The 26,871-nt window shown below is 37.5% G+C and overlaps 2 long non-coding RNA genes across 3 annotated transcripts in view; both read right to left on the bottom strand.

Annotated features, from left to right (window-relative positions):
- The window catches only part of LOC135184512 (uncharacterized), a 103,775-nt gene that overhangs the window by 25,670 nt on the left and 51,234 nt on the right, over nt 1-26,871 (bottom strand). The window lies entirely within an intron of this gene.
- LOC135184513 (uncharacterized) overlaps nt 16,151-26,871 on the bottom strand; it is a 37,632-nt gene continuing 26,911 nt past the window's right edge. Inside the window, exons 2-3 of the long non-coding RNA XR_010306072.1 lie at nt 17,031-17,158; nt 16,151-16,890 (exon numbers count right to left, since the gene is read on the bottom strand). This is a non-coding gene — a long non-coding RNA (uncharacterized LOC135184513). The remainder of the gene's footprint in view (nt 16,891-17,030; nt 17,159-26,871) is intronic.

The raw sequence follows: 26,871 nt of genomic DNA, 5'->3' as shown, positions 1-26,871 counted from the left end.
TTTCAATCCCTACCTTCCTGCATATCAGAATCTTCACACTGTTCCTTCTTGTCAGCACCTAAAAAGATCCACTTCCACAAGCAGTAACACTGTGTGCTTCTGTTCTTGCCTTGCCTTCTGTCATATGCCCATACTTAATCCATTCCCTTTCAGTTCCATTAAAGGTAGTGTTTCCCAGACTATAAAAACAAGTGGCCTGAAGGCAGATCAAGACAGGCTGAACAAACACCACAAGGAAGAATAGGACCAGTACTCTACAGGGTTCTTCATGAAAATCTGTCTTCTAGTGAACACAGCCAGGTATTAGACGGTGTTTAGAGCGAAAATCTGGCCAAGTGTCTGGCCTTATACAGGTGTGCCAATTCCTATTTAATACCTCCATTAATAGACACACCATGGTACAGCTACAGTACCGCAACTACCTGTCCTTATAAACTGCAGTTTATGCTACCATCATCTTTATGGCAGATCAAGAACTACTGCCTCTAAAGAGCCACATCACAGCAACTGCAGTTTAAGACATTGTGCTGCAAGACATCTTTCTCATAAGGATCACAACTCTCTCTAAACAGACTGCTTTGGAAAAAAATACTTTATTGGCAGTCTAAATTTACAAGAACATTAGTAAGACCCCTAGATCAACAACATATGAATATTTAGTGCTGCATCTCCAGGAAAATACGGCTTAAAAGAAAGAGCCAATGGAGAGAACCATCTTTATACATTTTCTTTTCTTGAAGTGCCTCAGAAGTATATGTGCCTTTCACATGCCAATCACATGCAAAATCTCTCCAATTAGCACCTGTACTTTCTACAACTAAGCAATATCTCATTATAGAGCTGCAAGTGAGAAAGCTAAGTTTGGACAGGTTTTGAGAGGGCTGGTTGTCTCACAATTCTCAAATGCAGATGTATTAGTAATTTCATTACTACAGTGAGTGCTATACGAACTTAAGATCATACTACTTCCTATGAGTAAAATCAGAAATAGCAATGTTCACACAGAAAGCTGAGTAAGCATGAAGACAGTGGTCAGCTAAATCTCTACCTAACCAAAGTTGCTAAGACATCTGAGCGTACACATCCAATTAAAACAATAATCATGTTAAAATTCTACCTCTAGGGTATATATAGAATATATCTCCAGTGTTACATAGTTCAAACTTAGAAATATTTGCCACTAACAGTGTTGTTGTAGCTTGAAAACTAAATAATTCTTCACTGCAAAATAATGCCTTTGTATTGTCTTGCAGATACCTTAAAACAAGTACAGTCACATACAAGCAATGAAAAAAAAAGAACAAAAAAATCTGCTTCATTTTAGTCTTACAGTTAATTCCCCCCAGAAATATCACTTGATATAATTAGAGAATTTTAGATGCAACTCTACAGATTTCCTTTTCTTAGCTCACTTTCTCTCAAGGGAAAGGAGGAAAGGCTCCTGAGATGAATGTAAGGCTGACAGCATTTGCTTTGGTTACACTCATATTCCACCTGCACACTGAACCATAATAAAAAATGAAGCTCTTTGATGCAGTCTTCCATTCATCTGCCTATAACACAAAATGTCTGGAGCAAAACATCTAAGCAGATAGTTTCCTATACTGGTAGTTCACCTGAGACTTTGCTGAGCAGGGAATTAAAAGACATCATCTCCATAAAAATCTGCTTTGGATAGTAGCTTTGATGGGCCAAATAAATTTTGCAATAGCAATTTTTATTAAAATGTGGCCTTCTTATTCCTGAGATTTCATGCAAGGAAGCACTTCAGAATATACCACATTATGCTATTCATTCACTGCAGATTCAGATACAATTTTTGCTGATATAAATAACCACCACAGATTGTTATAAATGGAAGTGGCTAGCTGATGCAGACTACATTGAGTGGACAGGGTAGTGATCCTGAAAAAGGTAAGCAAATGCAGTGCAAACAAAACGTTCCGTATCCACCAGCTTTTTGGCAAGGTTTCCAATAATGTTATTGCTGTTCAACTGCACATCCCCATGGAGCAGAAACAGTGCAAAAAAAAGTGGCCTCCTGTTTTCTCTAATAGACTGATCCCTTCCCACGCTGCATTGACTTTGCCAAGCTGGTATTCCAGAACTCCCCAGGAAAAAAGCAGTCCTTTTTCATTTGCTCATCTGGCCCTTGTATTTTCAAATTGACTCAACACATTTTCAGGAGCACTGCTATCACCTACTCACACAGTTACAGCCTCATAAAACCCAGTTAGCTCTGGTACAATCAGCTAGCCATTACACGCCACAGAAAATGTGGAAATCAGGGCACCACAAGAGTACCCATTTTAAGGATCACTATGAGGGGGATACAATGCCCCTCATTCTGAAATCATTCTTATCTCAAGCCAAATTAAAATGAAAGCAAATACAACTATTTATTTGCAAGCATCACAACCTGTTCAGCCCCATAGCCACTAAAAATCTAGAAGCACACACTGAAGGAAACAAAATCTTGCTTAACTAAAAGGAAAGAAAACTATTTGCCCTCTGCATCTGACAAGTCATAGGAGTTTAGTTACCTCCACAGTAAGGGGCATGGTCTACTCCCATTCACAGAAAAGAGTGTCAGCTAAGAGAAGGATGGTAGCTTTTACACCTATGTCGCCATCTGTGTGACTCTGAAATGTGGGGACACTCTTTCAGATATAAACATCTTTCTTACATTTCCCTGCAAACACGTGCTCTCAGGAAACTTGATCTGTTCAGAAGACAATTTTTACTGTCTCTTCCTGAATTATCAACTGCCTGCACAACTCCTGTGCCTGAAGATCTTATGTCAGAATAATTAACCCACAGAAGAATAAAATACACTTTCCCATTAGATGGAGAAATATAAAAACCTGGGTGCAAAGCGTCGCCATGTATTCACCTGAACACTTAAGAGACATTTGAAAACTGACAACCACGCACTAAGAAAATATGCAGGCGACTGATGAAGTTCAAGAGTTAATCTCAGTTGGGATGAAATATAGATTTTGGGTTTTTAACTATAATAATAGGTTGACATGATTGATCTCAGTTCAGTTTTGAAGGGCAACTATGATATCCTTGAAGTGGATATTTAAGCAAATACAATTACTGCAGCAAGACCAGAAAACGTATGATAAAATTTAGATGTACCGTCCATACATGCAATAAGAGGTCAAATCTCTTCCTTGCTATTGTTTCTGGGAAGAGATGGTCTTACAGCTATACTAAGTCTCTGTGTTAGGGCAGAGTCTTAGTACATGTCTTGCCATCTTATCATAAACATTACTTTAGAGCCTCACATAGCTGTAGTCAGAACAGAAGCTTCAGAGGGAGAAGCCCTGAAAGATTTAAAAAACCTAATTCAGGCCAGGCAAAGAAAATTCTGGAACACACTCGTTTTACTACACTTAGGAAAGGTGAGCTACAAAACAATGTATCCTTTAATGCAGTTGTCCCTAAATCCCTTGCCATCCTTGAGAACATTAAGAATGTTGACAGAATTAGTTAATAGAAGTGAAAAATTCACCCACTTCTACTCCTCCACCAGGTATCTCATTTGCTGAGAGAACAGGATGGATTTTACAACAGCTTCCACTTACTTTTCTGCTTTAGTATGATCATTGGAGGCTTTCCATGCTCCATCCCTATGCTTTGCTTCACTGGACTAGAACTGCTCAGTGTCGATGGCCAAGGTTCAGGCAATCTTGCTGCTCGAAACAGCCACATCAAAGGCTATATTGTTAAGTGGTATTTCACAGAAGCACACACCGAGAATCAAATTCATAACTTAGCAGACATTTCCCAAGCACTGTTATCCAGTCTGAATTGCACTGTATCTGTAACATATATAATGGGGGGGGGGAGGAGGGGAGTGTGGAAATCAGAGCCATTGCCCTGCCATTTTGGTCAAATTTTGCTTTAGGACTGTAAAAATCCATGTCCATACCAAACATGCCTTCCTCTCTGTGTCAGTTTAGCAAGAGTGGATAGCTTTAACAGCTACCCTCAACAGAATGCTTGTGATTATCAAACATGACACTGTGAACTGCAAATCACTTCACTGTAAAATAAGTTGATATTTGTGATTATTAAGATAGAAATACTTCATTAAAATGCTTTATTAAATAAAAAGCAATTAAACAAAAAGCAATTCAAAGCCTAAGAAAAAAGTACTTGATGTTCTGATTTAGAAAGGTTAGTCTTTTTACACTTCTAAATTCTGTTTCTTGGATACACAAACAAGATTATGTGGGATCAAAATCTAGATGCTTAGCACCAAGAATTCCATAATCATGAATCATGCCTTTATTTCTAAGACTGACACATACAGTGCTTTCATCTGTGGGTGCTACCTATTTTTCCTAATTAGCAGTTTGAAAGAGAATGCCAGAGTTTTGTAAAGCAGAGGGAATGCTTTCTTCTCATCTCAGTCTGTTCCAAATGTCCTGTCGACTAGCAGGAATCTTTGAAGTTGTTCTGTGACTCTATCCCTTGAATCACAATCACATATGAATGCAGTTACTCATTCTTACATTTGGCTCCTATTTTCCCTGCTTCCTGAAATAGGCAGCTATTTGCCCATTATAACATATTCTTTATCCACCTTTCACAAAAGTGACTGGAAAAAAAAACAACTGAGGACTTACTTAAAATATAATTAGGTTGAGTGTTGTATAAAACATTCTTATATCTATAAAGAAGCAAGATCAGCTTAAACACCGAATCTGATTAACTGACCAGTGCCCTTCTGATTCAGTAGCATAAGTACACTAGTCAGTGCAACAGGCTTCCTTCTGTGGGACACTAAGCAAATGCAGCTCCCTGTCCCTTGATACCAACTTAGTTCACCTACCCCCTCGTTCACAGAATCATACAGCAGCCCAGGTTGGAAAGAACCTTGAAATATTATCTGCTCTGACATTTATCTGCAGAGTTGCAGTGTTTCCCTTGGCAGACACCTGTTTCTTCTAGGCTTTTTTGCTGGCACAACCAAGTATGGTTTACACAAGGGAAAGATCATATTAATTAGAAGCAGCAGAGTTCTACTAAACACAAAGATTCTCCCTTCCAATAGCCAACACTCATTAAACTTCAATGGTGGCTGTTCATTTAGAGTAGAAGGTGAAACTGTTGTTGAAAGACCGGCAGGAATCAGTATCTCCTACTGCCTGACAGACTATACAAAATGAAGTGAACTCCTCAGCTGTCCATTTCAATGGGTAGATGTATCAGTCACAAAGAGTCATACAGCTGTTCTACAACAAGCAGCTTCATTAGAACAGCACCACACAAAATCACTGAAAGATAGGGGTTGAATGGGACCTCTGGAGATCATCTAGTCCAACCTCCCTGCCAGAGCAGGTTACACAGGACAGCATCTAGATGGGATTTGAATGATGCCAGAGATGCAGACTGGGCAGCCTGTTTCAGTGCTCCATCACCTGCAACGTAAAGTTCCTCCTTATGGTTAGATTAAATTCAATGTTCAAGTTTGTACCTTGTTACTTCTTCTTTTGCCTCTCAACCATAATTCATAAAAGAGATGTTTTAGATGTCCCTTAATCATATTTATACTATTTTGCTGTATCCTCTCAAGCAGTTCCTTGTCCTCCTTGAACCTGGGAGCCCAGAACTGAATTGCAGTACTCCAGATGACACCTCACCAGGGCAGAGCAGAGGGAAAGTAGAACCTCCCTGAACCTGCTTGCCATACTTGTATTGCATCCCAGGATGTCATTTACCTTCTTGTCCAGAAGGTCATATTGTTGTGGTCATCCTGTTGTCCACCAAGACTCCCAGATCTTTTTCCACAGAGCTCTTTCCAGCAGGTCGGCCCCCAACATTGGGTTATTCTTCCCTAGATTCGGTGCCCTATATATGCCCTTGTTGAATTCCATAAAGTTATTCTCTGCCCAACTTTCCAGCCTGTCCAGGTCACCCCCATATTTAAATAAACTACATAGTCCTCTGTTGTAATTTCCTAGGGGAAACAACTCACAGGTTACTTCAGGCTTGATTTACTTCGAGCCTGGCCATAGGCTTGGAATATGAGATGAGTAGAGGCAAAAAATCACTCTGTTGCACAGTGTGCCAGAAGAATTTCCAGCCTGCATGCCAGCAGGTATGACAAGCTCTAGCAAATAGTTTCAGTGGCCCACCTAGCAGCACTCTTTAGATAGATTTCCTCCCACTTGTCATGTTGCATTTTCTTAGTAGTGCAGAATTCTCATTTTCTAGTAAAATTTAAATATGGCTTTTGCCTACCTCAAATATTTTCTGACTAAAAATTCTTCCTCAGGCAACTGTTATATTTTAGTCCTAACTAAAAATACGGTAAGACCCTTAGGACTTGAAATCTGCTTTACACTTTAAGGCCTGAAACTTAAATCTCTACCATGCACAACAGTTAAACTCTGCATAGTTTATATGCCTGGCTAGAACTGTTTATACTATTTTGTGACTAAGACAAAATGGACTGGGCAGAAAAGCATAAACTACTTGAGCCTTAGAGTGGGCAGAGTTATGTGTTGGTGACTTGTTTGCATTTAATTATCATTTGGTCTTTTTACAAACTATGCAGTACTACACATCAGCAAGAAACATAGATGTTGGCTCTAAGAAAACTGTGCCCATCTTTTCTCACTAGTCTAAAAGCTGTATTTTAAAGTATTATTGGAAGCAGTTTTATGTAGTTTGCATGTGAGGAAGAGGAAACCAAAACACAATACACAAATTTATATGCTATGAAAAACATCTGAGCATCACTTCTCCCAGCAGTTTTTGAAAGAAAAAGAAAATGGGAGGGCACAAACTCAGCAAGAAACAGCACAGGGAGAAAAGGAGAAAAGTGGCCTCCATGGGTACATACTAAATGACATTGTTGTTACTGTAGTGCCTACATGCCTTTAAAATCCTGAGTGTCACAGTGAAATCTTGAGCACTTTTTAGAAGGTTTATGTTGGATTTTTTTTCACCCTGCAATGCCACTTTCTGCATCTGATATTCTCTTAAGGATGTCACATGTAGCAGTGTAACTCCTGCTGGAAGAGAAAGAACTCCATTTGTCGAGAAACACTCAGATTTGTCACAAAGCACTACAATGTACCCTTCAGTCTTCTAAACAAACATTCAGCCTTCATTCTGCAGCCACTTATGGTATAATTAAACAGCTCTTGTCTCTTGTCCAAACATCCATTGAAAGACTTCAAACAGCAAGAGGGTAAGTAAACTCTATGAGAGTGACAGGTTGCAATAGCAGAAGAACAAAACCTTCTTGTTCCTGATAGCTCTGGAGTTCCTAGAGAATGTGGCATTCTATTCCTTCAGGACCAGATAACAACTAATTTATCTTGATTGTCTTGCAACACTGAAAAAAAAATCTTTTGTTTTTTTTTTTTTCCCCCCAACAATGCTCTTAGGGTAGTGGTGAAGCATCTACAGGCCTAACAGCAATCATAGAAAAGCACTCATTTTCATCCTAGTGTTCTGATGCCAGTGGTGGCCTAGCAGTTCTGAATTACCATCTAATCTGTTGCAACATCTCTAAAGAGATGCTTGCTTGTACAGAGTGAACACATTCAGCATTCCTAAATATCTTGCCAATGTAGGAAAAATATTTTTTTAAAAAATTGCTAGCTCTCAAAAGTGCTGATCTTTTGTCAAAAAACACCAAGACTCTCAGAAATTAAGCTATAACAATGATTATTTTGCCATTTCTATATTGAAAGGAGAAAAAATAGCAAAGCTGCTGTATAAGCCTCTAAGAATTCAGTAAGAAACTCAACCTCATGATGCATCTGATACAACATTTTGCTGAAATGGAAGACATTGAGATAGTCTCTGTAATATTGACAAATTGATTGCAAGTACAACATAGACCACTTGAGGATCACTTGTTCAGACTGAGATGAAACTTTGCTTGGATCTTTTAACAGATCACTTTTATCCTAGAAAGTGTAAATACCACTCAACCATGGTCATGGATCACTGGAATACTAGAATTCTTTGATGAGCCAACAGTTCATGTTACAAAGGAAGGATGTGGTCTCTGAGCCAATCATTGTTAGGTAAAGATTTATTGGTATTTTTTTCTGGTGCAAACTCAATCTCTCAGTCTGCAAAAGCTTCACACAAGCAAAGTACCATCAGAAAGTCGTGTCATTCATCTGAAATACATTAGCCAAACAACAGATGCTAGAGCTATGGTTCATGACAAAGTCTTACAAGACAGAAGTTTTGTGACAGCAGAGAAATCATGGGTATTTCTTCATCATCTCTGAGCAAGAGTAATTTGCCATCATTTCCTCAATTTGTAAATGCACTTATCCAGTCTGATTTCAAATCCACTTCTTACAAAATCATGTGGGCTGGGGGCACCTGCTCTTTCATGTTCATTCCACACTGTGGCTGAAGCTTTGTTATTTCTATGATGTTGTATTTTTACAGGATTCCAAAGCAAAAACATTCTCTACATTTGTATGACCAATCAAAAAACTCATCTTTCCTTTTTCAAAAGCGTGGTCATTGTGGTGATTCATTTCTCATTTCAACACCACTTTTAAGTTCATTCCATAAAATACTTCAACCATAACAAATCTGTGGTCCAGTTATGCCTTATTCATTTTGATGCTTCATCCATGTTGGTAAAGATTTAAGCACAGGACTATTCCCCCTGGTTTATTTGAACAATCTTCGTTAACTGGACCCTAAATTTGTAAGGGTCTGCACCTAGATTTCTTAAGTTTTCATTAAGGTGCCACAAATTGACTTATTCACTGAATTTCTTTTTGAATGATGATTCTGTTTCCACAAGAGCATGACTCTTTCCCCACCTTTTTTTACGACAGAGAAAAATAAAGCTGTAAAGCAGCAAAAAGATGGCAAGAGAAGGAAAACAAAAACTTGTTCAAACAGAGAGAGCTGAAAAATGTGAGAACAAAGGACAAAAGGAAGTAACATATAGTATTTAAAACCTGAAAAATGTAATAACTAGAAGTTTAAATGAAGGGAAACAAAGGCATTTTATTGCAAAGCTTAGCAAAAATATAAGGATACTGTATAACTTGAGAAGGATTTGTGAACAGTTAAAGAGTGTGAAGGACTGTGCCCACTGGGAAAGTTTGATGTTCAAGGTTACTCGTGACTTAAATACCACTGGTAGTGATATTTTAGCAGATACTTTGTATGACATATTAAGTCAGATTGGCATTCAAATAACCCTCCATTTTTGGAAACAGGTTTGAATGAAAGTCAAACCACACAGAATGACAGCTAGAATCAAGTTAGTTAATGGAGTGCCTACATCAACAATGTTGAAGTAATTCTGTTATGCAAACGTTAATATATTAAAAGTATTAGTTAACAAGAACTATAGCAGAGAAGAACTTCTACTCATCCTACAAGATTATTCACAATACTGTCAGCAGCAGCTGAAAAAGATCATTTAATACAAGCTATTTGAGAGCTGTACTTTTGTATCCTAAACCTCTGGCCATAAGCCACTGCAAAGAGACAAAGTACTTTTCCTCAGAACATTATAGTAATGAACAGCTATTCACATGTCAGTATGAAATAATGTTTATCTTGTATGTGGCTACTGTACAGAAAAATAACTTATTTCCATGAGAATAAAATAGTACCAAACATATCATATCTATATCAGCAGCCGTTGATCTGAATCTCCTTAATTGTCATGCTAATTTAAGTCCCACAGTCCTCCTTTAGATACAGAATTTCTGTGAAGCAAATGCAGAATCTCAGTCATGAAAAATGAAGTGATGATTATCTTTTTCACTCAAGAGAACAAGTTTAATAACTTCCCTGTCCTTGCCTTTTGTGAATAAAAATAACAATCATCACTAACTATAAGTAAAACATCCTAATTTCCTACCCTGTCTATAAGCAAAGACATAAAATAATGAGAAAGCAAAGCAGACACTTCTGTAGTAGGCAGATATAAGACAATCTGCAAGCCCATACAGTAGCACTGCTGATAAATGACTATCATACTGTAGTCCTTTGAGTAATTTTCTTTAGGATGACAAAATACTGCTGCTGAATTCACAAAAAGGAAAAGTAGTTTGTCCACTGAATGCAGATAAACCATTTTAAATGACAGAATAAGCTAAGCGTGCAGATCTGTGAATACTATTTGCAGTAGAGCTTTGTAGAGATTTGAATTTCTAGTTCCAGTGAATGAAGTGATTGCAAATAATAGCAGCTTTTCTAGTGTACAGCATGTGCTTGGGTCTTTGAATTAATTGCTTTGCCTTTGTGAATGCTGGGGCACAGTACGTAGCACAACCAAGAAAGCCAAATAGTTCAGAATGGGAGAAGGAAAGCAGAAATTAGCAGCTAGAAATCACTCTCATACCATGCAGGAATCGACAGTAGGATGTATACTTTTAAGTTAAAAGGTGATGAGAAAAGGATATAAGAAACACACTGCAGTGCTCAGGAAGGAACTGTGGGTTGACTACACTGGAAACTAAGTACACAAGTAGGTATTTCCTTTGTCAGTTGAAGGCTGAGCTTACACAATTACATAGCCCTTTCTCCCTTCAGACTTTATATTAATTTCTTACCTAATATTGCCAACAACAAAAGATGTACAAAAAGCTCAAGATTTCTAATAATACAGAGGCTTCAGCTGCTTGTTTAATTTTGCTTGAGTTTTGTGGCAGTCACTGTATGCACTCACCCTAAATCAAATGCTCCTGCCGTGCACAGTGCCAGTGTTTAGAAGATCAAAGGCTTACAATAGATGATGCAAGTTACTAAACTTCTGAAATCCTAAAAGTGAAAGGGGACACATTTTTTAGCTACTTCATAATCTCAAAAGTAAGCTTTGTAAGTACCATCTGCACCCACAAACCCTGCACACTGATGCACAGAGATATTTCAGATTTGTTCTGTCTGTGTTACTGTGGCTAACACCTGAATGGTAAAGCATAAACCCTATGCCCCAGAGATTCTTGTTTTCCAAAAGAACACATTCTTACACCATATTCCTAAGTGTATTTCAGAATACATTTGCAGGATGAATCACAACAGCCACAATCACACTGGGTGCTTCCATTACCAAAGGTGAGTGAGCAAGCCCAGGCAATACACTGTTTCTGCTTAACTTTATTTTATGCTTTGTCATTAGTCTTCCTTTGCTGCATCATGCTACTAGATAGGCTTATTTAATATTTAATTTACTATGAGTTGGACTTGATGAACCTTGTGAGTCACTTCCAATTAGGGATATTCTATGATTCTATCTCCAAATGTGCTGTAACAGCAAAGAGTCAACAGATGGGCAGCAGCTCCTAGACTCATGACACACAGGTACACAAAGAAGGGAGAGGGAATTTCTGGCAGTATTCTCTCAGAACTAATGCAGAAACACACATACTAAAGCAAACAAGTTAGCTGTGTTTCATAACTAGAATGAAAATGTTTTCATTTTATTCTCCTTTTTTTTTTAAGTCTGTGAACTGTATTTGAGTTTTCTGTTGGTAGTTGTGAAGTGTCTTTGATTAAAGTGTGAAAATCATTTGTGGGCATGAAGAAATACCCTTCACAGGAAGGGGAAACTAGACATGTGGTCAGTAGTTTGATTTAATAAAACATCAGTAAAATAGTACAATCAAAAGGAAATTACATGCCCAATGTTTTAATTCTGTCTTCTTCTTGTAACCATTTGTATGTAGAATAAAGGAGGTTGACCATAAGCCATAAAAAATGCATATGCTGCCCAGCAGGATTTCCATTTTTGGCCATTCTCATAGGCTATGGAATTGAGCAGTTGAACTGTTTTGTTTGATTGATATAAGCTGTAGTTAGTCTAGCATAGCTTACTCTTGATATATGAGCAAAAGGTGGAGAAATTGAGAGTCTAAAATAAAGAAACAGATGTGGAGAAAAAGAAAATGCACAAGCATCTCAAACCCACAAATGCAACACCTGGTGTACTGACACCTGAACAACAGCCTGGTAAAGTTACTTGGATAAATAAAAACTTCTTTTTTCTTTTTAATCAGAGAAAATTCTTTATTGCTTTCCTAATAGTAAAAATTTATGTTAGTTAACCTTTGAATACTAAGCAGGATACATTGTCTGTCTATAAATATTCTCTAGAAATAGCTTTGCCTACTTTGTCAAAAACTACACAAGACAGTCTTCACAAAGTTCTGGAGCCTGCTTTTCCTGCTGATTTTATCTCTGAAATATTACTGTTATTATCTCCAATACAGCATTACTGTATAACTGAGGATTCTTTTTCATTAGTTACCAAATGCATCCTCTTTTTTTTTTTTTACTGAACAGATCACTTCATAGAGTAATTTTGCTCAGTTGATCATCTTTAATGTGACAGATTTGCTGTTACCTGAATCCTAAAAGCATTAAGATCTGCTAAGCCAGTACCAACACAAAAGCAAAGCAGTTGTAGCATTGACCTTATTTCCACTTCTGCATAAAGTTAAGGAAAAGTTTAGTTCATAGAACTAAAATATAATTAGTCAACCTCTTCCAGAAGAATTTCCCACCACCTTCTAAAACATGCTAATTCACTTTATCAGTGACAGTTTGCTAGTTTTCATATAGTTGTAGAAGAGGAAGTACCTTCTTTCAAACTGAAATCCTATTACCCACTTTTCTTACATTTAAATTCTCGTGTTTCTTGCACAAATAGTTGCAGACTGAACTCTGCTGCTCTCAACATGCAAATCCAGTTCACAAGAAAGGTCTTTCTCTCAAAATCCTCATTTTTTTCCCATTCTCCTTTTCCTAGAATTGTCACAGAAGCAGGTTTTTGGGATAATTTGCTGCCTATGGAATTAGTAATGAAAAAAATAGCAGCTTTTCCCACTAAAAAAGGAGTCTGATTTTAATATACAAATATATTTGCTGTTATAAACTCAGGGGCAGATTGTTGCTGTCACCAACAAAGCTGAAATAGTTTTAGCAGGATTTCAGCAGTTACGTCTTTCCTTGCAATAGTACCAAACACTTAAGCTTGCACAACTGCTTCTGTAAGCACTTGAAGAAGACAATGTGTTTGTACAGGTGTAAGTTAACGTGATGGATGACAAGGTGTCAGGAAGATTCACAGTATCAACAAAAAGGCATTTCATAACATGATTCTTCAGGTGAGGTAATACGGGATACATCAGCTTATATTAATGGAAGATTTTGTCCATGGGAGAACTGCAATATTTTGTTCAGAAGTGAGACAAATCTTTTCATCTAGATGTTTCCAGGCACTTCTAGCTACGTTACAGACATGAGTCATTGAGAGTATTTTATAAAGATGGCTTGTCAGTATTTACCACTGCATTACTCCAGCACTACTGTTTTAGTATTGTGCTGTAGAAATACAATGTAATAAAGGTTATTAATTATAGATGATTTCCAAATTTGTTTTCCACAATATCTGTGTCTTTTCCAAATCCACACAGAATATCCACAAGCATGGCAGTGACAAAAAGTAAACTACAAAAAAAAAGATTGGTTCAGATTCTCAGTTAACATCAGGCAGCATAGCTCCAGCCAGTTAAAACAGCCTACAATGAAGTTAATTTATATCAGCTATAGACCTGCCTCAGAATGATACACAGCTCATGGGATGTTTTATTGCACTGCCAACATCTGTTTCATTTCCTTTTCAACTCCCCTTAGTAAATTGTTCTTCTGTTCATGAATTTATTCTCCACTCAAGATCTGTGAAAGTCACCAACGATTTGGATCATTCTATCATCAGACACTCTTTCAGTGGGAGTTAGGTATGTAATACCTACTGGTACTTAAAAGAATCCCATCACGATGCTACAGAGTATTTTCTAGCATCTCTAGAAGATTTAGCACTGTCTGATTTAACTGCTGTTTGTGGTAATGTCTTAAGCAAAGGATTATATTTGTACCACAGTTCAAAGAAAGCTTATATATTCTGAATTCCTAGGGATTACTCAGAAACCACGCACCAGACAATTCAAATTTTGAAACCACACGTACCTATTAGTAATCAAGCCAATCTCATTTTGATCTTACTATTGTTATTTGGCATGAGGAAACAGCTTACATTTACCTATAAGTAGAACCAAAGTTCAAAAGCAGGCCTGTGGATAAGCCTTTAATTACATGTACAGAGTTCTTCCTTCCTCTTTAAATATCTTCAAATACATAAACAATCAGCATAAAGAAAAAGAATTCTTTGATAAAGCCAGCACAGCGGAAATGTATTCAGAAGAAGGAAGAGGAAGGCAAGTCACTAGGAGAATAGAAGAACATTTCAAAAGAATTGTTAAAAAAATTGCTTGGGTTTATGCTTTCAAATACATTACACTTTTGGGAGACTTGCAAGACTAACTTGGAAGGCTTGATAACATGAGACTAAAATAATTCATAATTAAAAGGTTTTCTAATTTTTTTTTTTAGTTGTTAAAATGTAACTATACATAGTTTCAAAACCTACAGATAACTTTAAAAATGCATCAACTAAAATGAAATTCTTCTTAATTATTGTGTTTAAGAGTGCAGCTTACTTCCAAAAATTTACCAGGAAAAGAAAAAGGTTAAAACTTAGTGCCCAGCTCTAACACTGTCTTATTAAATCAAATTAATTATGTGTACAAGAAGAATTCAAACGGCTTCTCAATACATACACATGTTTACTGTCCTTCTCTAAATCTCCCATCTGTGTCCCAGTGTATTACTCTTGCACCAAGTTGCTTCCTCCCCCTACCTAGCCTGGCCTGAGCAGATGTATTATTTAGTGCACAAGGAAAATACCCTCCCTTCCTCCTGCTGTCTGGGTTCAAGTGTTCAGGTAGACACTGCTTGGCCCTTAGCAGTTCAGAGCTGTAATTACAAAGGGAGAGCAGGTCCAGGTAATACTAATCGGAAGCCCCTTTCTGGCATTACAAAGTGAGCAGGTTTCCTAAACACATCCCTACCTGACAGTAACTGTCACAGTGATAAGAAAGCACGGATTACTGACACGAAGCACGAACACTACGCTTCCCACCCAATTTTGCATCTTGAAGTCAGAAGGAAATAGTTTCCATGTCGTGATGATGATGATTTTTTTTTAATTATGCACAAGTATTTCCTTCTCCACCCACATTTGCAAAATAGCACACTCACTTTGGCTGAAATTTAGGAGAAAAGCCAGCTTAAAGTAGATGTCTTGAAGGGAGGTTTTCACACCAAGCTGCTGAATTTTGGGAAAGTTGTCAGTAGGAGCAAAGAATCACTTCCCAATTGGGAATTTCAAGCAAAGTTCCCTACAACTAGTGTTACTAGCACTGAGTGAAGGATCCACACATTTGCAAAATACAATTGCAAATGCTATGCCTTATTGCCTCTGGAGTTAAAATGCAAATTGGGCTGAAGGCTTTGCGGGGTGAGACCTGTGGCAATTTTCAGCCAAACTGAAAAAGCACTAAAGATACAACAGCCCTTTTCCTGTCTTTAGAGCACATTAGGAATTGGTCTCTATGTATCTAAGACAAAAGGTTGTGGTCAGAGGGCAGTAGCCAGCTGGCAAACAGGAAAAAGCAGAGAACTCACAGGTTCACCACAGAGTAGTGCAGCATCCTAGGCACATGGCTGGGGACCAGCAAAACCAACTCCTGATATTTTTCTTCTGCCTTCCCCTACCTGATAGTACTTAAATATTGCATCTTAGGTTCTGTAGCATAAACTGAAATGGAAATTAAGACAAATATACCAATCTTTTTCTCTATATGCTCGCTCACAGCCTTTCAACAGGACGTTTCACAGGACACTCCCCTGAAAACAAACCAATCCCCCACAAAAATCCAAACACCTTCAAAATTCACCCAAGACAGACCTGATAGCTCTGAATCTTATTTAGGAAGACAATACCACTCACACCCAGAGTAGAGCTGCCTGGAATAGAAAATTCCATGTCTCCCAGTTAAATAATGCCTGGGTTTGAGTGTCACTATTCAATGCTGATCAACTTTGTAAAGCCACACATTTCACAGGCTGCCAGGACTGGAATTTTAGTTTCCACATTGCTACTCCAATCCATATTTTATGGTGCATATCTTATTTATTTCTATGTAGTGTCATTAATCTGCTCCCTGGCTGTGCAGAATAATATCCCACAAGAGCAGGCTGCTTTTTGAATATTTTATTATCTCCCATTGCATTTCCAAACTAATATATATATTTACAAATTCAACCTCCTATAGGCAGAACTATATTGTTTTCCCTCTATGTTTGAGAACCAAGGCATAGATATCGAATTTTAATAGAAAAATCTATCTACAGTCATTTGTGTTGAAAGAGAGAACCAATCACGTATCAAGCTGTGCAAGAAAAGAGAGAAAAAAATTTGCATACTGCAAAGTGAAGACAGAGGGGGAGGGAGGCACATAAAGGGGTTATGTTCCTATTGGAAGACATCTTTCAGTTCTCCTGAAGGACAACTCTCTTTTCAGCATGCTTCCCTCATATCTGAACAGATCATGAACAAGGGAAAGTATGCTAAAAGGTCTTGGCTGAGTATTTATGCTTTACATTCCTGACTAATTTCATCAAAGATTCTCCTCTCTTTGCTTTGATTTTTCTTTCTTTTTGACAGAGTCTTGCCTTATTTTACTAGTAGAATTTTGGCAGCAAGAAGACTGAGTACTCTTCCCTGTTCCTCAGTTCACCTCAACACTAGTAGCCAATGTTGGAAATACACACCAAACTCCTAATGGTTCTGCCACTGCAGGAAACTCCTGTAAGGCCACAGAAGACAGACAGAGCTTTTCTGGTTTCTAAACAAGGCAGAGCTGAGCTTGAAGTTCACTCCATATAGGAGAATACATTGGAACAAAATACACCTGAATGACCACTTGGTCCCCATCATTCAATGCAGGAAGAGTAAAAGTTCTCCTAGAAAAGGAAGGAGAGACTTTTTTTAGGCAAGGCATGAGGTTTTGGAAACACTTTTTTCATTCAGTCACAGAAGCCCTGTGTGCCTTTGGCACTAAGGCTTCACTATGTCTTCACTCTGTCTAAGAAAGACAACTCACCATATCTCATATAGCTATAAAGATGGTATATGTAGGAGTGAGGGACTGGTAGCTCTCTAAGATAAAGGGAAAGTAGATTCACTGGATTCAAAGTCTATGCACATGTGTCAGTCAAGTTGTGCAGAAGCCTAAAAAGGTAGAGAAAAAATGCAAGTGGTTCCTTATCTGTTGAAAAAAAAAATCTGTGTGGAAGGACCAAAATTCAGTGCTTCTGTGCATGAATTTTAACCTTGATGTTAACAATAATATGAAGATTAAACATGAAATACTATAAATATGAACACAGCATTTGCAAATCCTGTTCCTTTTTAAACAGCTTTATTGCCATTCTTAGGCTGAAGTACAACAATCCAACTGCATAAGAGTGTCCCAAGTTATCCATAGTTATCTAAATTATGGAACTAAAGCATGCCAAAAATAGGTCATCTGATAGCTAGAGACATGTATGTGTCTCAGTATCTGCAGTGTGTCCCATATACAATCAATTTTTCTGCTTTTTTGATCCATACAAGATTTGAAGCTGGTTTTAACCAGCTATTGTTTGCTATTATATTACCACTCTCAACAATTTGAATGCTCCATTAAACATAACTCCTTATTCTTCAATATGAAAATGAAAGGGAAGGGTACATGATGGAAAATGAGAGAGGGTACCAAAAAGGGCTATAAAGATTAGGGGACTAGACCTTCTCTCTTGTGAGTATAGACTGAGAAAATTGGATCTTTTTAGTTCAGATAAGAGAAGACTGACAGGGAAATCTCCTAAGTGCTTACAAATATTTAAAGGGCAGGTGTCAGGAGCATGGGACCAGTCTATTTTCAATGATGTTCCGTGACCAGACAAGGGGTAGTGGGCACAAATGTGATCATAAGAAGTTCCATACAAACATGAGGAAGAACTTCTTTAACTTAAGGGTGACAGAGCTGCCCAGAGAGGTGGTACAGTGTTCATCTCTGAAAACCCTCAAAACTTGCCTGGACATGTTTCTGTCTGATCTTGTGTAGGTGAACATGACTTGGCAGGGGGTTGGACTTGATGACATCTCAGAGGTCACCTTCAACCCCTACCTTACTATGTTTCTGTGATACATGAATCAAAATTAGCAAGCCCTAAGCATCCTAGAGCATTTCACAGCAAGCATACTTGTATTCTTACTACAGGTAAGAAATTTTTCATTGTTTAAAATAATAGTTTGTTTGGGTTTGTTTCTTAAACAACTAAGCAAAGAGAATAAGAGGTTCATTTTGGAATAATGTTATAGACAGGCAGAAAAATGCAATTATGTGGTAAATAAGACTATGTTTAAAATATTAAAGAAAAAAATGTTTTCTAACTTTGAAATAACAGAAAATGAAATTAAATAATAACATGCAATATTTAAAGAAAACTTCCAGGTAAAATTTACTGTACAACAAGGACTTCAGAAGGCAAATATCCTGAGTAAATGTTCATTTTAGTAATTTCCTCCCTCCTCAATATACTGGAAATAAGCCATTTTAAAAAGAAAACACCCACATGCAGAATGGGCCATTACACATGAGAGAACTGGACACCAGATGTTTCTGTTCCACCAGGAAGCATTCAAAACTGCATACAAAGTTGTTTGGGGGTTTTTTGGGGTTTGATTTTTTAAAAGAATGTAATAAATAATACAGGCCAAATATCCTCAACCAAAAAAAAAGGACTCTTCTATTATGATCTACTGGGTGTTCACATTAACTAACAAAAATCCTGTGCCTCTGAAGCAGCAGCATCCCTCAAGTAAGCTCTAAATTCTGTAATTATCAGGATCAGAAATCTCTTACACAGAAGATCTACAAGCTTTTTTTTTTAAACAAAACCCAAACCAACAAAAAAGCCCTAAACACCAGCATTTGTGTTAGCCATAGTTTGCAAAAGGGGTTATGCATATGACAGAGTATGCAACAACTGCATAACTCAATGACAATTCTGCCAATATGGCATTTCCCCATTTTCATATACTGGTTTGCTATTTTAAGCAGTCACATTGCCAGTAGCACTAAGATGTCTAAAAGAGCAGGATCATCCAACAGCAATTTCCTCTTGTGATGATAAGACCTGAATACTTACAAACCAGAGATGCCCAACTGCCCACAATAGCTGAGGAGGAAGACACCTGTCATGTCCCTGCCCAGTCACAAGGATGTGCTCAAACCTGTTTCAGTTCAGATTCAGTTGGGCAAATTTAGGCAGTCAGCAATGTCACAGGAAGGGCAACCATATATGCAAATGTAAAAATGAATGCAGCATTGTGCCAAACCTCTATTCATTCATGACAGCTGAGATAATGTTGAATTACTACACCACATAAAATTAGACTAGCTTTCACTTTTGAATGGCGCAAGGGACCACAGTGTTGAAAGGAGACAATTCACCTCTCCTCTCCTTTTGCTTTCTTGGATAAGGAATCTCAAGGCACATAGTAAAATTAATGTCAAATGTGCCTTTGAGAGTTTCATGACTGTAGATATCTTCCATAAAATCTTAAGGTTTTGAATCATCTTATTGTCCTGGTAGGGCATAAATCCTGCCAGGCCAGTTTAACCCTTGCTCTCCTCCTCCTGTTGTGGGTCAGGGAGTAGATGAGCGTGGTCCCAGCAAAGTCTTGAGTGCTAGGGGATTAGCACCATGTGTCAGGTATCTCATGCTGGCCCTCAACGTGCCTGAGTGGTCACAGGAGGCACGAAGCTTTGAATTCACTGGCCACAACAATGATGCCAGTGCCTACTGGCCAGTTTCATTTTCAAATTGATGTATTTAATAGGGAGTGATTTAGAAACTTCACCTTTCTGCACTGACCCTCCAGCAGGAGCAGCACCCCATTGATGGCTCCTTAACTGGGAATCACAGCAGCCACGTGTATGCAGCTTGCACTAGCTCAGCAGTGGCATCTCTGTTTTTTTCTCCTTCCCTCTGCCTGGAATACTTTGTATTTTACCCTGGGATCATTATTGTGAGTTTTGGAAGTGTCTTTGTACAGGAAGCTTATTCAGGGACCAAAGCATCGTGAGTACATGTGCTGGAGTTAATGCTAAAGCTCCATAAGCATAGTTAGAATTTTCCTGGTTTTGTGTTCCTATTTTTCCGAGTTCTGATTGTTTAAACTGTTTAATTCTGTGTTCATAAATACCCTTGATGCAACCACTTCCTGTCAACTGAAAATCCAAAGGAACTAGGGAATTTTCCTGAATTTTTGAATATTAATAATAAAACTAATATTCATAAAGACATTATCATTCACAATTCATAACCCATTATTAATTCCCACCACACTTAAGGTGGTCCAAACTTCTGCTTTATTTAGTACTGAATTCCCAGCCTCTGTGTTTGGAGAGTGTGGCTTAAGAGTATGAAACTTTACAGGCAAAGTAATGTTGTGCTCCCAAATTTCTCATTAATTCTACTTCTTTCATTTTATATCCAGAAAACTAAACGCCATGGAGATTAAGAAGTCATTAACCTGTCTTTTAAATGTCAGGAAACCAAAACATTAATGCAAGACTTCCCAAAGATCACCTAAAAGCACTGTGGGAGAACCAGGAATTAATTCTCTAAATCTCAATATGTTAACCATACAGTGGTTGATTCTATCATGGTTAAGACTGAAACTGCATGCCTCTTACATGAATTAGCAAAGGTCAAGGAACAATAGCATTACTAATTGAAAATAATATTGTGATGCTTTGCTTTCCTCACCAGGAAAACACATACAAAAAAGTCATGCAGGGCCATCTTCCTGGGTACAGGTTTAAACACAAGGAGACCACATTCACAGTAACCAATGACCAGAGAGACCCCGGACACTTTTCTGGAAAGCAGAAGCCTGTAAATTGTGAAGGATGTAGGGCTTGTAAGCACTGACACTTTTTGTTCCTTATAAGCATTTCTTTTAGCTCTGCAGGGTGAAGCACAAAAAAGGTCATAAAAACAAGCCCAAAAAGTATAAGGCAGTCGCTGCAGGTCAGAAAGCAAAAGGTATTACTTGGATCAAAGTACTTGGGTCTGCATTCAAATTAAGCTGTTTTGCTAGCTTAAATAACAGATACTTAATTTGTTTTTCTTTTCAGATAAAGCAACCTCTCCGATTTAAAGTTCACCCAAAAGCATACCACTGAAAAGGAAGAATATCTAACTTATTTTCCTAATTTAATACAAAAAAACCAGCTTCGAATGAAATGAGGAGATCTACTGGTCCAGGGAACTTAAATGATTGGGGAATTAGAAGTAACCTGGTTAATTTACAGCCTGCTGGTAGTATTATCTTTCTTAAATAAATTGATCTTGAATTCCAGAGTTCTCGACAAACTTATTTTTCTAACACGTGCATCAGCACACGTGCTAATGCTGGTATTTAATGAATAAAACCCCCTGAAATTCTGCTTTCTACTAAAATATTTGACAGAATAATAAATATATGTACACACTTTTAATTAGTTTAAAAATGTTTGCTCCTTATATACTAATATAATTCAATACAAAGCATAAGTATATATTTATCTAAACATTTAATTACGTATGCAGCTATGGTAATGTAATCAACCATTCTTTAGGAAACAAATCATAAATGTAACCCAACATTGTAATATATTATTTCAATCGAATTTTTCTGTTTGCAGAATTAATATGGGAGTACTTGCAGCAATCCACGACTTTCACAAGAAATGAAAAATGGGCCCTTTGTGGGCAAAAATAAATCCTCAATTTAATTCTCTGTGCGCTAAAACTTACGTGAAGGGTTTAATAAAAACTAGCATGCACAACACCAGCTGAGGGACACTGAGTAAGAGTGAAACAAGAAATGCTTATCTGAATTGCACAAATAAAATTCTAGCCGTTTGTGCTTTGTCCACACAGGCTATTCTTGCTCCCGTATTGAATACATACAGTATTTTCAATGGTGCACCCACCCAGCGCAAAATGAGTATGGTTAATGGCTAATTGCTCTTTCTTGTTTGCTATCCTTCCCATGCTATGACATCAGAGTTCCACAAGGGCAACTGTAGTGGGCTGGCCAAAAAGCCTGGAGGGGAAAATTAAATCCTCTTCTTAAGCATCAGACTAGCAGTCTCCTCCAACAAAGGCTTTCCTTCCCTTGGTGGTAATGTGATTCATTTTCCTATAAAAAAGAAGGCTGGTATTTCAATGCGTAAAGACAGCCATTACTGGGACATTTAACAAGCCTGAAACCTCTGGCTTTCTTGCTAACCTAGATCTGCCTTAAGGCTATCAGAGACAAAAGAGGCCTTCTCCTCCAGCAAGCATCAAAGACCTAATAAAAAGACAAGAACGAGTAGGCAGTCAGTTTCTGTGTCAGAAATGCAAAATAAAAATATAATACATGCAAATTTGAGGCATGCAAAAAAATCATGGAACATTGCTTGTGTGTACAGTTGTACTCGTAAAACCTGTAATGCACTTTTTGAATTATTCAGCAAGAAGAGGCTGAAAAGCTGCAAAGCAGCTTATTATGTTTGCTTTGCTTCATAGACTATTAGGTGGACAAAAAGAAAAAGGAATTTAGTTACGCTTGCTTATCTCCTAACCTTATAAACTTGGGATTAACAGATCAAAGGAGGATTTGGTTCAGTTGATAGAAAATGGAGCTCTTTTATAGCTGTTTGGTCTCCCTGTCCCTTATGATCAAATGAGCTTAAGCAATTGGTAGAATAAATGGGGGTTTGAATTCATGTGTTTTAGTATATACATTTAATATTTGTTTTATTGCATTGTATCTTTATATGCAAAATTAAATAACAAGTAAAAGAAGATTAAACATTGCACATCTTTTTTTCTTTTTCTATTCTGCATATGCCCTAATAGTGAGATCCAAAGTGTAAAAGTACAGTGCTGTACTGAAGAATTTAATTCACTTCATGATTTTATGAGGTTCATGAAGCACCCCATGTACTACAGGCATTAAATGTTTCTGATGCTTCATTCTCGGTTCTTGCCATCAGCCTGAGAATTAACCCACATCTTACCTCCACCCTGTGGCACTGTACAACACTGGGACACGGAGGTAGAAACATCTCCTGTCTGAGTGGTTCAAACACTGCTCCTTGCAGCACTGACTTAAGACGGCTGCCTATAGGGACAGGGAAGATGCTGCCTGCTTTCTTTCTGGTCTTTCAAATTCCGATTGCAATAAACCAAAATGTGACCTTATAACAACACGAAGTTTATGCTTTTCTTTTACTCATTCACCAACAGCTGTTATTCTGCACTGGGATGGAGACAAGTGGTTTTCTGTGTCAAGATTAGGATAATTTTGACCTTTTAAAGAACAGTACATACTCACTGTGAATCCAAATTAAATTGCACATATGCCTGTGAAAGGTGAGGTGAATGCACTTATCTATGAATTACCAGAAGATAAATATAATTTCATTAAAGAAAATGCCATCCCCTCCAAACATAAAACTGTTTTTCCACAACAAATAGGCCACACAATTTTTAGTTACAAAAGTATACACCTATAAAAATTAATTCAGTGACTTGTCTGCCTTCTTCTTCTGTAATGGGTACTCACATTGAAAATGCATGTTTAGACTACAACTGCAGCACAAAGTTATAGCTCTGTTACTACAAACTAGTGCCTATAGGATATTTAAACATGAATTACAAACACTATTCCCCTAGTGTGTTTAGTTAATGCAATAACTCACAAGATATTCCAAATGCAAAATGAGGATTGTTAATAACAGTAAATCATCTATACAATATGGATTACCAATAACTTATTTATCCCTTAGGACCTCAGCAACAATTATTTTGGGGTGTTTCTACTGTATCACATACCAGTTAAGAGACATTGTAACCAAGCCAAAACCATTTAAAAACTAGCACAGGAAGAACCTCTAACAGATTTTGCAAAATCCAATTTATTCTGGCATAACATTTTGTAAAGAGAGATTTACCAAAGGAATTTAATAACATGTAAGGGAAAGGAGGCAGATGAAGGACTTTTCAAGGTGGGAATTAGTAAAGTATCCAGAACAGATAAAGTAAGCATTTTGTGACTGACCTTTTTTTTGTTTGCATTTTAGAATTAATGGAGAGGCTCTTGGTATAGCTGAGTTAGTGGCTGACTTAAATCAAGGTTTATCCAAACAATATCAAAATCAGTGACCAAGGAGACCATCAAGATCCAACTGGGCCAGAGACTGACAAGTGAGATCAGAATGGTGTAACATTTCTGAGTTGACAGATACAGCTGCTAGGATCTCACACATGAACGGAAACCTTTCTAGGTCCTTGGTATGTACACAAATTAGATGCTCCTCCCTTTTTCTTGCAGTTTAGTTCAACAGTCACTAAATCAAGGGAAAAAATAAAAACTTCTGCAATACAAATCTGCCAGAGCTGGCAGATCCAAAAATCTGTGCATCTGATGACACCTGTATCAGATTTATTTTTCCTGTGGTGGATTATGATCAGCACACATCAGACTCTGCATTCATGCAACACGATTTTGCACTGCAAAATAGGGGAAACATAAAAGGGAGAAAAACAAAAGGAGAAATCTTGGCACTGCATAGAAAAAGGCAACATTTAATATGTAAGCTTGAGTACCAAAAAGCCAAGAAAATTTTTCCTAGCTGCAGGAGTATCTTAACTAAGAAGACAAAAGGTTACATCCCAAACCATAGAATTTTTCAGAAACTGTATATTCTGTATCCATTTTGGTCTAACATTACAAAGAGCAAATAAATAATATGAATTGGCTACGGATTGTGTCACATCATTCAAGTGACAGAATATCATTTGGTTTCATTGGAAATACAACAAATGAGAGCCAAGCAATACAACATCCTCTGGCTACAGCATCGTCCTATGTACATTTTCACAAAACAAACTAAATAGACACTGGAGTGATAGAACAACGCCTTAGTGTCTAGCATTACAAATGGAAACGTTGGCACTTGCAAATTGGTTTGGCTCAAGAAGACATACTGAATGCATTGCAAAATATTGTTGGGATAACTGGTCTCAGAAATTACTCTGCAAAACCTTGCTGTTTGCAATCTAAGGCAGAAAACAGAAATCATTCTATTTTAGCAGCACTGTTTTGTAACATGTACACATATTAAGGCCAGCAGAGAAACAGATTTCACCTTCTGAGCAGTTTAAAAGAAATACAGGACGTATAGCTGTAGTTAGTTTCTGTAGCATCTCATAGTGTCTCTAAACTCAAGAAGCTTTTATTTACCACCACAGAACCTTTTCAGTTCCTCAGTTCAATTTATTATTATTAAATTAATGTTAAAACACAGGTACACTATAAGAAAGAAATGCTGAAGAAGTTGAAGAAATGTAGTTCATGATTGGACAACTCCTTATCTGTCTTATCACAATCCCATGCTGTAGTTGCAGTGTTGGTGTGGCTGCGCTATTCAAAAATACTAGTGCAGTAAACTTGGTGAGAAGAGGTGACAAGTCACTAAAATGATATAGGGCAAGGGGGAAGTCCTAGGGACATTCACCTCATTAAGTTTCCTGTTGGACATTAATAAAAGCAAACTATAATCTGCCACCTGACAGAAAGGGCACGTAGCTAACTGATCCATACCATATCTTTGTTATATGTAAAGCATACTTAGATAAGAAAGAAGTACCTGACAGTTTGTGCTGTGAGCTGTCAACCAAAATTCATATTGATCTAAATACAGAGCAACAAAAAACAGTCACAGATTTTTAGTAATCACCTTCAAAAAGTATCAATCCTTTTGAATAATTTAAACTTGAGTTGGAACTCCTATTATTCTGCGGGTACATAAAAACCCATCACACACAGCAAGGCAGACCTGACACTGTTCAAAAAGTTTGTGCTGATGTGCACACTCCCCTGACTGTGGTATCACTGTTGCTTGATGTTGGTTTGATTTAAAGAAAAAATATCCCAACAGTAAAATGGGTTTTCATCTTTTCTTGATGACTTTTCATATAGTATCAGAGGATAATTATTCTGTCTTTCATCTAGTGGTGTCCCATGCTATCACATGCCATTGCTATCATGTAGCCTTCCCAAGAAGAGGTCAGGGCACATAATTTAGAACACCCATGCCTTCACCAAGGAGTATCAGTGCCCCGGTCTGTCTCTATCATAGTGCTTGCTGCTTGACTTTGTCTTTAAACACTGCTTAAGACTGCAGGTAATCTACAATTCTCAGGTAGAAAGCTTGGGAACATTTTATTGTTATATCCAAACACTGAGGTCCCATTTGGTGTAAAGCCCTACTACTACTTGTGGAGGAGGGTCTTGAAAATAGAAAAATACATGCATCTAGAAAGTGGCAAGTTTTGGTGGTTTATAATTACTGTGGAATTCTGTCAGTACATTAAGAACTGCTGATAATTGTTAAGAATTAAGAATTCAAAAGACCTAATTATGGTTCCTGCAAAGTGATCTCAATTTCCCTCTGATGATGGACTCTGTTGAGTTCTTCATTAAGTGCATTTTCCTTTGACACTTGCCATAAACCCAAGATCTCAACTGTGGCTGATTCAAAGGAGCTATATGATGAGCCCAAAGACAACCAAAGGATGTGGCTGAAGCAGAAACACCTCCCTATTCACAAACAAGCCCTTTTGGTGATGTGTAAACACCACATTTTAAATATTAGATTAAGCCATATTGCGCTATGTATAAAGTTCATCCAATACACAAACGCTTATTATACAGTTACAGTAAAATAGTTTCTGCAGTAGTGCTAACTTACTTTCCTGATACTCCAAACATGACAGTTCTGTACACTAAAACACTATAAGAAGCTTTGACAATGCTTTGGTAGTCTTTGAATGATTATGTAATGGCTAACT

Source organism: Pogoniulus pusillus, chromosome 20 (assembly GCF_015220805.1).
Source record: "Pogoniulus pusillus isolate bPogPus1 chromosome 20, bPogPus1.pri, whole genome shotgun sequence".
NCBI lineage: Eukaryota > Metazoa > Chordata > Aves > Piciformes > Lybiidae > Pogoniulus > Pogoniulus pusillus.
Note: the sequence above shows the minus strand (reverse complement) of the source record. Positions and strands in the feature narration are given on the sequence as shown.